This window comes from Thermobia domestica, chromosome 4 (assembly GCF_964235325.1).
Source record: "Thermobia domestica chromosome 4, izTheDome1.hap1.1, whole genome shotgun sequence".
In the NCBI taxonomy this organism is placed as follows: domain Eukaryota; kingdom Metazoa; phylum Arthropoda; class Insecta; order Zygentoma; family Lepismatidae; genus Thermobia; species Thermobia domestica.
Genome location: NC_137457.1, coordinates 307,508,983 through 307,522,093, shown reverse-complemented (window position 1 = coordinate 307,522,093; position 13,111 = coordinate 307,508,983). Strand labels below are relative to the sequence as shown.

General features: G+C 35.6%; 1 protein-coding gene across 1 annotated transcript in view; it reads right to left on the bottom strand.

The window, feature by feature from the left end:
- The window catches only part of LOC145684280 (disks large 1 tumor suppressor protein-like), a gene marked incomplete in the record, with an annotated part of 1,496,324 nt that overhangs the window by 192,631 nt on the left and 1,290,582 nt on the right, over positions 1-13,111 (bottom strand).

The following is a 13,111-nucleotide window of genomic DNA, read 5'->3' as shown; positions in this document are numbered from 1 at the left end:
TAGGAGATATGGATAACCACCGTTAAGTAAAATTTACCCGTGAAAATATTAACGGACTAACTGTATAACAAACTCGGCTTCCTTCAGCTGTTCCTTGGAAGAAACAAAATTAAAAAAAAAAAAAGAAATCTCGCGAAGGCCGTGATATTAGATTTAAACTATATTTTATTATTCGGAGTATATTGAGTAACGACTTGCACATCTTTAAACGTTACAAATCTCAGTGTTCCGTGACTCAAATCACTTTATTGTTTCGTGTCTCAAATCACTTTATCAACTTATAGTTTGCCTACTATGAATCCAGGGGCGTCATTTAGGGGGTGAGGGGGGCAATTGCCCCCTGAGTTTGAGATTTCTATAGATTTTATCACTAAAATAGTAGTAAATCAGTGAAATACGCGAAATTTTACTTATATCAAGGGGTTTTGCCCCCCCAAGCAAAATCTGAAATGACGCTCCTGTATGAATCATGTAACAACATAAACAATATTTGGATCTAAGTCTTGTATGAACTAGTGTTGCCAACGAGACTCGAGACATTTCTGGTCTCGTCTCGAAAACAAGATGACAATTGTCATTTTCTCGTCAATAGCAGTGCTGCCATCTGTTTTTCCTCATCTGTTATTCCTATGTATTAGCACGTAAGAACAGAAGATGTCAGAATTGTCACTTATGTAACTGTTGTCAGACAATTCACAAGTTTACAAAACTATTAATGTGATCGATATAGAAAGCACAGAATGTTATTCGTTACTTGGTATAAATGCTAAATATACTCCGTAAAGTTTTGCTTATACCAAACAATAAAAACCAATGCAAATTATCACAGCCAGTAACTATATTTTATAGTTATTTCTGATATGCTCGGAAGGCGAGGTCCTTGGTGTAGAAATTAATACACAAGTAATACGCTGAAGTGCTAGTCATTTTATGTTGTTTCAACACCACTTTTTTGAAAAAATCTAGCTACTTTTACACCACTAAAAAGTATATAATTCATTGTCAATAACAAATCGTTTTTATTCACCTGGATCATCATTTATTTATTTGTGTACTGTATATGGAAAAATACACTATTTACAACAGTGTTTGCAAAGAGATCTGCCTTCTTACAACGTAATACTTCTCACAGTGATGGAAATACTTCTTTTAAAGCAGTTCAAAAGCCCGTTTGTTTCCCCACTCTTTTTTTTTTTTTTTTTTTTTTTTTTTTACAAAAAGTTAATTGCTGTCATATAACTAATTTGTACGTAGTCGATATCTTACCACAGAATACATAGGAGTTTCGCCTACCATACATATATATATATACAGAAGTGGGAATTGGTATGCAGAAAAGAGAAAAAAGCTGACAAATGAGAGAGCAGAATGAGACAGACCGTTCTGGAGTGGAGTGAGGGAGGATGGGGAGCCGAAACGTCATTAGCCAAATGTGGTTTTGGTTTTCAATTTATTCTCAACTACGTTTCTATCTCTGTGATATCTTTCCGTTCGCTCTCCTCCTCTGTCTCCTTCCCCCACAAAAAGGGGGCTTCCTATACTCATGAACATAGTTTCCGGTAATGGCTCCAGGACACCTGTGACCATCATAGTCACACGTTAAAGCAGGGTTATGGAAGAATGGGGAAGAGAACGGATTCTAGTGGGGAGAAGAATTATGAGCGACGAGGATTGTGGTTTCGAAAACCTCCAATATATTGAAATTCTCTTCACTTTATGGGATTTTCAAACAGGAAATTGTCATATTTTATATTACAAAGCTGATTCATCAAAGTTTCCATTACCATGTAAAAGAGACGTGACCCACAAAAATGTACAGCGAATATTAAGAAATCCTAAAGCCTCCATTAACTGAATTTTGATTTGAAGTTTAAGGTTCATTGCCAGAGAAACGTATTCTACGAGGGACATTCAATACTAATTTACACATTCTTCATTCCAGGAATGGGTCTGGTTACTTGGCGTAGCTTAACAGTTGCTGAAACACTACAGCAGTCAGTTTACAGTCACATATTAAAAAAAAAAAAAAAAAAAAAACAATACGCATTTCTCCCGCGGAAACCATTACGTGAGGAGGTATAATTGAAAGCGATTTGCAGAAATTGCGCTGGACGAGTGGGTTTCTGTGGAAGAAAGATGTAACAACTGCCAAGCAGTGTGTGACTGAAGACCACGCAGCGTCACGAGAACTGAGTGAATGGCTGGAAACAAGGCAGTACATCAGCAAAGGAGGACACTATTTCTGAAGAAAAGTAACAGTAACAACGCAAATCAACGGAGCGACTTATTCAGGCAAAAAAATATTTTCCTGAATGAAAGCGGCAATGGAACTCACCAGTCATCCTGCGTCGCATCGTGTATGGGTCTTCATACACCGTGTATGGGTCTTAAGGGTCTTGACTACAGCGAAATTAAACTACCGCTAATTTTAGAGTTTTTCTATAATATCTTCAAAACAAATAAAAATAGTCGGAATACAGGAACGTAGTGAACTAGACAATACAATTTTGCATACACCTTTACCACAATTCACCGTTGCGTATGCCGCTATTTACAGAACCCGCAAAAAATGTTAAATCTATCTACAGTTGCATATCGAAAGCAAATAGATGAGTTGTGATAACGGTATCACATGCAAAATCGTATTTTCTAGTTCACTACCTTTTTGCTTTTCGAATATTTTTATTTGTTTTGAAGATATTACAGAAAAACTCTAAAATTAGCGGTAGTTTAATTTCGCTGTAGTGAAGACCCTTAAAATGAGAAAGGTGACTGCTACGTGGGTTCTTTACTCCAAAAATATGCAAGATGATGTCCTGATGAACGTTGCCCACTTTGATCTAACCTAACTCAACCTCATGATAACGCCATCAATCTGACAACTCGATAATGACATCAGATCCGAACCAAACAGAACATCCACTTTGAGTATAAAGAAAAAAAATGTTCAATTTCCTGGAATATTTATGCGAAATGTTTCTTGATTTGTTTTTCTTCTTCTTCTTTCTCTCTTTTTCATCATCATCTAACTAACTTTAAAAAAAAAAGGAAACAACAACATTTCTGAACATCTACTGGGAAAATAATCTTGTAAACTCCCAAATAATTGGTCGTTTTCTTGAGACTACGTAAGTTTACAAAAAATTACGTTTTCAAGGAAAATCTAATTCCAAGAAGGACTTTTAATGTTTATCCTGTGTTAAAAAAGTTTTCCAAGCTCATTATAATTGCGTATTCTTGTATGTAAAAAAAAGAGAGAAATAAACAGATTTTTATATCCTCAATACGTAAAACGCATATTGTTTCGTTGAATTTCAATGTTTTGTTTCTTTTATTTCGTAAAAATGAGTAATATGACATCATGTGATGAGCCAACGGTTGACAAATATTTTCTTCAAGGAAAATTTCTTCAATGGAACGAAAGGGAAGATGCCAAGTTTGGTGGATGCACTAATGATAGTAAATTATACATTAGATATACACGTAGGTATAAATTAAAAACATGGAACTAATGAAAGGACAGCTGAAGCCAGTGGCATGGTCTACTAATCTAGCTCTTTTGCAAGCAAGCCTTGTTCCAGAAAATTTTGTCCAACAGGGTGTAATATCGGTAAACTATTTTATACTTTTTTATTCCCAAGGGCTGGGATGTTCGAATTAAACAAACCTCCATCATACCATTTCTAACAACTGCAGAAGGAATCATTCTGATATGACCACTTTATTCTTATCATACCTACAAATAAAATTCCGTGTGTTATGAACTACTAGGAATGCAATGGATATACCCGATTGCAATGAAATGAGCTGAGCGAGCTTAAACTACGTAATCATGACTTTTTCCCCCATGTTAAGTCTATGCAAGCGTTTTTCGGTGATTATTCCTCGATGGTACATCGGATTTTTGATTTCGACCTATGTTCTCACTCAGCACGACATACTCTATCAGCGTGCTAAGTTTGGTTGAGATCGGCCAAATGGTCTAGGAGGAAGCGTTTTTCGGTGATTATTCCTCGATGGTACATCGGATTTTTGATTTCGACCTATGTTCTCACTCAGCACGACATACTCTATCAGCGTGCTAAGTTTGGTTGAGATCGGCCAAACGGTCTAGGAGTAGTTCGCGGACAACCAAACGGCTAACCCGAGTATAAGAGCTTCGCTTCGCTCAGCTCAATAAGGAGCACAACGTAATTTTATAATCAATGTACGTAGCTTGAAGAACATTACTAAGTAAATACAAACTAATAATAATAATAAAACAGAAACCAAAAATTGTATTCAACGCATAAATTCAAACATAACAACAACATTGATGGATATTTTTATAAAAAGGCCTTGTGTCCATCTTGAACACAAACTAAATACAACTTTCTTACAAGGTTGTCTATAATCTTTATTATAAATCAACTAGAAATGTTACAGTTTCGGAAGTATATCACTTCCTTCTTTAGACTACTAATAATTTATAATAAAGATTATAGACAGCCTTGTAAGAAAGTTGTATTTAGTTTGTAAACAACATTGAACGCATATCATTATGCGGTGACAAGGTTCAAAGTGTTTTGCTTCCTACTGTTCGGAAGTATTGCTAACTTCAAGTTTTGCAAAGTGTGAATAAGCACTCAATATTGACACTAACTGTAATCAATATATGATACTAATGAGAAAAAGTAAGAGAACTGGTGCCGTAGTACTGTAAACAAGGGCGCTGATCCTGGGGGGCCCGGGCCTCCCAATGCTTATGTGGGGCCCCATGTATGTATTTTTATGCATATACAATATTTGGCATAATTTGAATTCAATTTGTCTTAAAAATCCTCATATATGGCTTCTTAGACCCTGGTCTGCAACCAAACACACATCTGAATGAGACCCCTCCCCGAAGAAATAGAGTAATCAGCGCCATTGACTGTAAAGTAAACAAAGGCGAAATACATCGAGTTACAAGCTTATTTTGCAAGCACAGGAAAGCACAAAGTAAGTTACAGAACTAGTTTGTTTTCAAGTAAAACTGACTGAAACAGCGACCGTCTCATTGCTTTTAGCGCCCTATTATTTGTGCTAGTCGCCTGAATTGGCTCGGCTTGGTATCACTTTCTCAAGCTTCTATGCTTCTCCGGCACCACGAGGCAAATGCCCTTAATACAAGCATTCTTGTTAACAGGTAAACCTTTCTTTCTTAGGCAGTTTGGGTTGAATTTTGCCGATATAACGCTGTATTCATAGCAAGAATGTTTATGCTTCCACCAAGAATTGCAAGCTCACCTAATAAAATACTGTTACAGGCATTAAGAGTCGAGTTTTTTTTTTCTTTCTTTAAGGTAGGAATGATTCTTTACTGGTAAACCTATTCTCAATCTGCATTTCGAATTTATTTCAATGCGAACAAGAAACATCAGACATATTTGGATACATAAATAAGCGTTGGTAAACCTATTCTCAATCTGCATTTCGAATTTATTTCAATGCGAACAAGAAACATCAGAACATATTTGGATACATAAATAAGCGTCCACTATTTAAAAATACACATACAAGCAGGAAGTAAAGCTTTACTGGATCGGACATTAAAAAAAAAAAAAAAAAATCGACCCCTAGTTATAATTCTGTTGCAAAGAAATTACAGGTATTTTTAGTACAAAACGTACTGCAGCACAATTTCGAGTTTTTTTAATTTTTTTATTTCATCTCAAACTAGCTTGGTATTGAAAAAAAAAAAGTTCGTCACATTTTTCATGAAAACTACTGCACTCTAGACATTGGTGCCACGTGGAGAGGAGATTGGCTGCCAATCTGCGTGAATATTCAAACCGTTCCGGCGGGTGGGGAGAATAAAAATGAGCGTGTGCTGTTATCAGCTTATTTGCATAGAAAAAGCGCTCCAGTTGGTCCTCGTTTTGACAGCTCGGGAAAGTTCCTAACCACTAGAAAATACTTTTTCTTTTTTTTTTCTTTCTTTCCAGACGAGACATTTATTCAAACAAAGAGATTAGGGAAAGTGACCGTAGTGTGTGTTCATCACATACTCAATCAACACAAAGTTCACATATAAATCTTTCCTTAGCATAGTAGCGTGCAACGAAAACAAACAAAATATTCCAAGATGAGATATCATCAACGCATAGATCTCCCTAAGCTGAACAAAATGAAATAGGTAAGAGAAATCCTTAAGAGGCCCCATAACGGCGAAATTAAAATAACCGCTAATTTTACAGTAATTATGTGATATCTTCAAATAGATAAAAGATAATCGAAATGTGGAACAAGAGCGTCCTAGACAATATTATTTTGCATGAGATACCGTTATCACCACTCACTTATCTGCTTTAGATTTCCAGCCATTTAGAAAATCGGCGTTCATTTTCGCGTTTCTAAATGGCTGCAAATGGAAATCTACTAGGTGACTCGTGATAACGATACATCACGCAAAATAATATTGTCTAGAGCGCTTTTGTTCCAGTTTTAGATTATCTATTTCAAGATATCACATAATTACTGTAAAATTAGCGTTTCTTTTTAAATTTCGCAGTGATTAGGCTTCTTAAGAGTACTTTTAAAAGAAAATAAAATTTAAAGAAGTGAGTTTTGTTCCACAGTGTGAAACTACGGTTGACTTCCAAACCACTTGAAGTTGCACATTCACAACTACTGGTTTCAACAGAGGAATAAGATCAAAGATAGAACCCTGATCTTCGGATGCTGAATACCTATCAAAAAGCCATTTACACGCCAGCCATCTCTTACAGTTTTCGCTCAAGGGAGATTAACATTAAGACCGGAAGTGGTAATTGATGTCTATCACTTTCGGTTGCAACAAAGAAATAAAATCAAAGGTGAAACATTATGCTAGGCAAGGGCGTCGATTTCTCTGTAATTTTTGGGGGGCCATTCATAAAAAATGTATATAACAATACATATAACAATAAAAATACATATAAAAATATATATTCATAAGAATACATGGGGCCCACATGAGCTTTCGGGGGGCCCCGGGCCCCCTCGAACCCCCAGGATCGGCGCCCTTGATGCTAGTACTGAACTCATCTAAAAAAAAAAAATTGCTACTTCCGTTTTATCCATTATGCAATCATTGTAGTATCCGAAATTTCGTAATTTTCCACTACTTATGGTTTTAACAGATATATATAAAAAAGTCGATACAAAACTCATTCTTGGTACGCTGAGTCTGTCAAAAAGTTTTTTTTTTCGATATCCCTTACCACTCACGCTCTACGAAAATCAGTACTGAAACCGAAATACTATCAAATTTCAACCACTTCTGGATTCGATGGTAATATGTTCTCTTGAAATGCTGAAGTATTTCCAAAAATCTGCTTCCGGTTTCTTATATGGTGATTAAATCGGAAACGTCTTACTTGTACCATTTCTAGTTTGAACAGATGGCTGATGGAGGAAATGGGGCCTATTTTGGTGATGCAGAATCGATCAGCGTCTCAAGAAGAGATTCCTTCTTCTCCACTTTTACCTGTCTACTAAAATCGATCAAGTACTTCTGGTTTTACATTGAGTGCTCACTGAATTGCGACCACCCCTCTACAGAAGGAAGTGTGGCCAGCAGCCGAGCTGATTGCATGACCACCCTGACTAATAGTATTGCAGAGAAAGAACACACTCGAGGTTACATGTTGGCAGACACCACACTATTGTAATAGGAGGTGGGCAGGATTTATCTGCATTTCAATAAGGCATGATTATGAGTACCCGAGCAACAGGTGAGTCAATAACCCAGACAGCACAATATGTTGGATGCGCCCGTTCCTGTCTAGTGAAGGTGTACAAGTAGTGGGACAACAATGCAGGGTGCCAAGCTTAAGAGTCCCTATCACTGCGAAATTAAAATACCGCTAATTTTACAATAATTATGTGATATCTTCAAATAGATAAAAGATAATCGAAAAGTGGATCAAGACCTCCCTAGACGATGTTATTTTGCATGAGGTACCATTATCACGAGTCACCTAGTAGCTTTCCGTAGGCAGTTATTTAGAAACGCGAAAATAAAAGCCGAATTTCTAATTGGCTGGAAATTGAAAGCAGATAAATGAGTCTTGATAACGGTATCTCACGCAAAATAATATTGTCTAGGGAGGTCTTGTTCCACATTTCGATTATCTTTTATCTATTTGAAGATATCACATAATTACTGTAAAATTAGCGGTATTTTAATTTCGCAGTGATGAGGCCTCTTAAGGAACATTCCATGGAGATGCAGCGTATAAATTGCCACCCTAACTCACTTGATCTTAATCCTATAGAACATTTATGGAATGTTGTAAAAGGAGTTCTTCGCATTAAGACTCCTACACCGACATATGTGGGCTCATTGTGGGATGCCATCAGAAATATGTGGTGTCAGATCCCCGTGGAAACAACTACTAGAATCCATGCCACGCCGTGTTCAGGCCGTCCTCTGAGTAAAAGGTGGACCAACAAAATATTAGGTAGATGGTCGCAATTCAGTGAACACTCAGTGTAGTATTGAATTTGCATAGTTTGGAAGTCTACCGCTCTTTAACAATATGAAACGAAATTCACCTGTTTAAATTTTAAATTTTCAGGAAGTTAAATTTAGAAAATGATTTCTGAAAACCTATTTGGGATCTTGCTTCTGTAAGCTACCATTCGACTCCCTATATATATATATAAATATATATATATATATATATATATATATATATATATATATATATATATATATATATATATATATATATATATATATATATATATAAATATAAAGATAGATAGATACTGATGGTCCAGATAGCTTGAACCTCTCCCTAATTATCCTTGCAATGGACCCAGGACAACCAGAAGGCACAGTCTAAAAAGAAGGTAGACCTAGAAGTAAGGGAGAAGCAGTTGAGCAAATGGAATTGTGGAGTTTTCTAGTTAACGGATAACTATGTTAGGGTTGCCGCCACTCAACACAATTAGATAAGTTGTTTTGCTCTCGACGAGAGATAGAAACACTCTCAAAAACTTTTCTCTCTTCCTCTCAAAATACAACTTCCGGTCATTAAATGTGAGTTCACGTACGAACAGATCTCTTCATGGAACGTAAACAGGACACAGCACTCTCAATTTTAAAAACAGATGACCACGAAGACTGATAATATTACTTTAGATTGATTAATTATGTTTACAACCTACAAAATTAGTGGTGTCCCGCAAGGTTCACTCCTAGAACCGCAATTTTTAAATTTAGTAATTTTTCGCGTTTTTTTTCAATATTTACGTTTATATTTAATCATAAGTTTGTACTGATGTTGATCCTACAAATAATAAAAATAATAATAATAATAATAATAATAATAATAATAATAATAATAATAATAATCGCTAGTATTACAGATATTACACTTCGTTCTCCAGTTACAATGGAAATTTGACAAAGGAACAAAACAATCTTTGACTGGTGGGAGAGCAATAGCCAATGACTGCACTTACACGTCTTGACCATTACCTTTATATATCGTTCGTACACAGATTTGTGTTTAATGCAAATGCTTTTTTTAAAACTAACTCTATATCCATTACGACAAGTGCGGGTTGGCAAATGCTATTGAACAACTCTACGTCCAGAAACTGAGATAAGAACGTGAACGTGAATGTTAAAGTGATAATGAATGATGCCAAGACAAATATGAATAGTTATGAATGTGTCAAGACTGACTAAAAATGATCAGGTGACTTCCTGAGAACATGTAAAGGCGTTATATTTTGGAATACGGAATTGTATTTCTAGGCATTCGGCACCATGGTCCTTTAAGCCCGTCACATATGATTAATGATGTTTCTCAGCGATCACATTGCTCGGGAAAATGGGGGAGAAAGAAAGTATCCTGGGATCATTTCATGTTTGATACCATCCCAGCATCTGCCTAGAGTAATGACTGTGGAAAACCTAGCACAAATCTTATTCAGGACAGATAGCTTACAAAGGCTTTTACACTTTTTCGACCGAATGTTCCTATCGGGAATCGAACCTGATACCGCTCGACAACTAGAAAAAGTAAAAGCGAAAGAACCATTAATGGTAAGAATGATCGACAAGACTGACACGCAACAAATGCAAATACGATTCGCTCTGAATAATATGTTTGGTCCCCGACCTTACTGAAACCGAATAATAGACATACTATTTCCAATTTATGTACCCTTATACACTTGAGTTCATCATATCATGAAATAGTAACCACATCCTTACTAAAAGATTTTAGTTTCGTATTGATTATCCAACAACCAACGCCAATGGTTCCGCTGTTTACTGACGCGCGAAATGACTATGATTCAGCCGTTCTAGCAACCACTTTCTTTCAGAGCCTCTTTTGCTATCTTTCCATTCAACTACTCAATATGAAGGAAAAACGTTGTTCCTATAAACAAGAGAATATACCTTCGGGAGGAGTGCATTATACGTAAATGGTTATATATAAAAAAAAATAGCAAAAGTGGACAGACCGTTCGTCTTCACCTTGAAAATACAAACGGAAGAGCGTTACGGTTTCTGAAGTGTGTCCGTGGGAGAGATACTATGGGATGAAGAAAGACCACAACTTTGTCTTCCAATGTAGCCAAATCACATACAAACAAAGCTTAGTTTCAAATAAATGATACTGCTAGTAGTACCGTTTTTTAAAAAAAACTGAATTTTGTATTCGGGCTCGATTTCCTTTAGAAACCACTCACATTTTTAAAACACTAACAAAATATCGAATCAATTAAAAAAAAAAAAAGACCTTGAATCCCTTCGGAACTACTCATTCATCTAGTGTATAAATGATTCTTTTTTTGCTTAATCACTTATCAGGGGTATATTCAAAATTTCCCTTTACCAAGGAACAAGCACAAATGTATTTAGAGTCTCAAAATGTGAAAAAGGATTTGAACCCATTTTTCAAACACATCATTATGCAGGTTTCTTGTCATTACAATTCAGATTTTGACATCAAACTACACTGCTTTTGTCATAAAAACAGTCAAGTTATATTTATTTGTTCAATTACAATCATCAACATAATTTATTTGCAAACAATTAAAATGTACAATTTGATTTGAGACCAGACTTTGCCACTAATTTGATAGTGAAACTAAAAGAACAGTTTCAAGACGACCTGTGATTCTGCTATACGATCCAATACAATATTGAGACTACAAAGGAGACACTAGACAAAATGAGGTGGAATGTGAATCACATGCTCTGGGTTTTGTTTGTCGATGAAAATTAGGGAAGAATTCAAGGTTAGTTCTGATTGAGGATGAAAATTAGGGAAGTATTCAAGGTTAGTTCTGATTGAGGATGAAAATTAGGGAAGTATTCAAGGTTAGTTCTGATTGACGATGAAAATTAGGGAAGTATTCAAGGTTAGTTCTGATTGACGATGAAAATTAGGGAACTATTCAAGGTTAGTTCTGATTGAGGATGAAAATTAGGGAAGTATTCAAGGTTAGTTCTGATTGACGATGAAAATTAGGGAAGTATTCAAGGTTAGTTCTGATTGACGATGAAAATTAGGGAAGTATTCAAGGTTAGTTCTGATTGACGATGAAAATTAGGGAAGTATTCAAGGTTAGTTCTGATTGACGATGAAAATTAGGGAAGTATTCAAGGTTAGTTCTGATTGACGATGAAAATTAGGGAAGTATTCAAGGTTAGTTCTGATTGACGATGAAAATTACAGAAATGTACAACGATAATCTTGTCTGAGGATGAAGATTATAGAAATATTCAAGGATAGTCTTCTTTGAAAATGGAGATTATAGAAGTATTAAGGATACAATCTTGTTTGAGGATAAAGATCTAGAAGTATTCAAGGATAGTCTTGTTTGAGGAGGGAGATTATAGAAGTATTACAGGACAGAATCTTGTTTGAGGATGAAGATTATATAAGTATTCACGGACAGTTTTGTTAAAAGATGGAGATTACAATGTATTCAAGGATAGTCTTGCTTAAAGATGGAGATTATAAAAGTATTCAAGGACAGAATCTTGTTTGAGGATGAAGATTATAAAAATATTCAAGGACAGAATCTTGTTTGAGGATGAAGATTATAAAAATATTCAAGGACAGAATCTTGTTTGAGGATGAAGATTATAAAAATATTCAAGGACAGAATCTTGTTTGAGGATGAAGATTATAAAAGCATCAAGGACAGAATCTTGTTTGAGAATGAAGATTATAAAAGTATTCAAGGACGGAATCTTGTTTAAGGATGAAGATTATAAAAGTATTCAAGGACAGAATCTTGTTTAAGGATGAAGATTATAAAAGTAAACAAGGATAGTCTTGTTTGAAGATTATATGAGCAACTGGGGGGAAAACAATGATAAGCGCCACTTTCGGTGAAATTGAGTTACTAGGTAAGTTGAGTTGATTTTGAGTTTAACGTCCCGTTCAGCAGCATGGCTATATGAGACGTGGACCTACTGATTAACGTGGAATCCGAACTACATGAGCTACCGCCGGGAATCGAACCCGGGAGTTACTAGGTAAGGTAGATAGGGATTGGGCTATAGAACAGAGAGTAAGAAGTTTAATTTCGGAAATGTGTCTGTACATGGCAGAAGAAGCTTGTTTGGTATGTGTCATTGTATTGCATAGCACGGAAATGTTGAACTTTTCCCAATTTACACGAAATTTTGAAAATGTGACACACTATTGTCTTCTCCCGAGCCGTTCATAGATAGAAGTATACCAGAATACAATCTTACTTGAGAATGAATATTATAGAAGTTTTCAAGAATAGTCTTGTTTGAGGATGAATATTAAAGAAGTATTTTAAAGATGGAACCTTGTTTGGTGATGAAGATTATAGAAGTATTGAAGGATAGTGTTGTTTGTGGATGAAGGTTATAGAAATTTTCAAAGATACGGATGAGAGGGGATGATGATATAATTATTTGAGAATGAGGGAAAGACAAATACTTCTCGCCGAAGTTAACGAATCTATAAGATAATGAGTTTCCCGATTGCGGAGGGGGGGGGGGTAGTCCTTCATTGACTTCAGAAAATATTTGCTATAAGTTAACACTTCATTTACAGATTAAATTTTAACCTCAAACTAAAAGTTATCTGATTTGTTC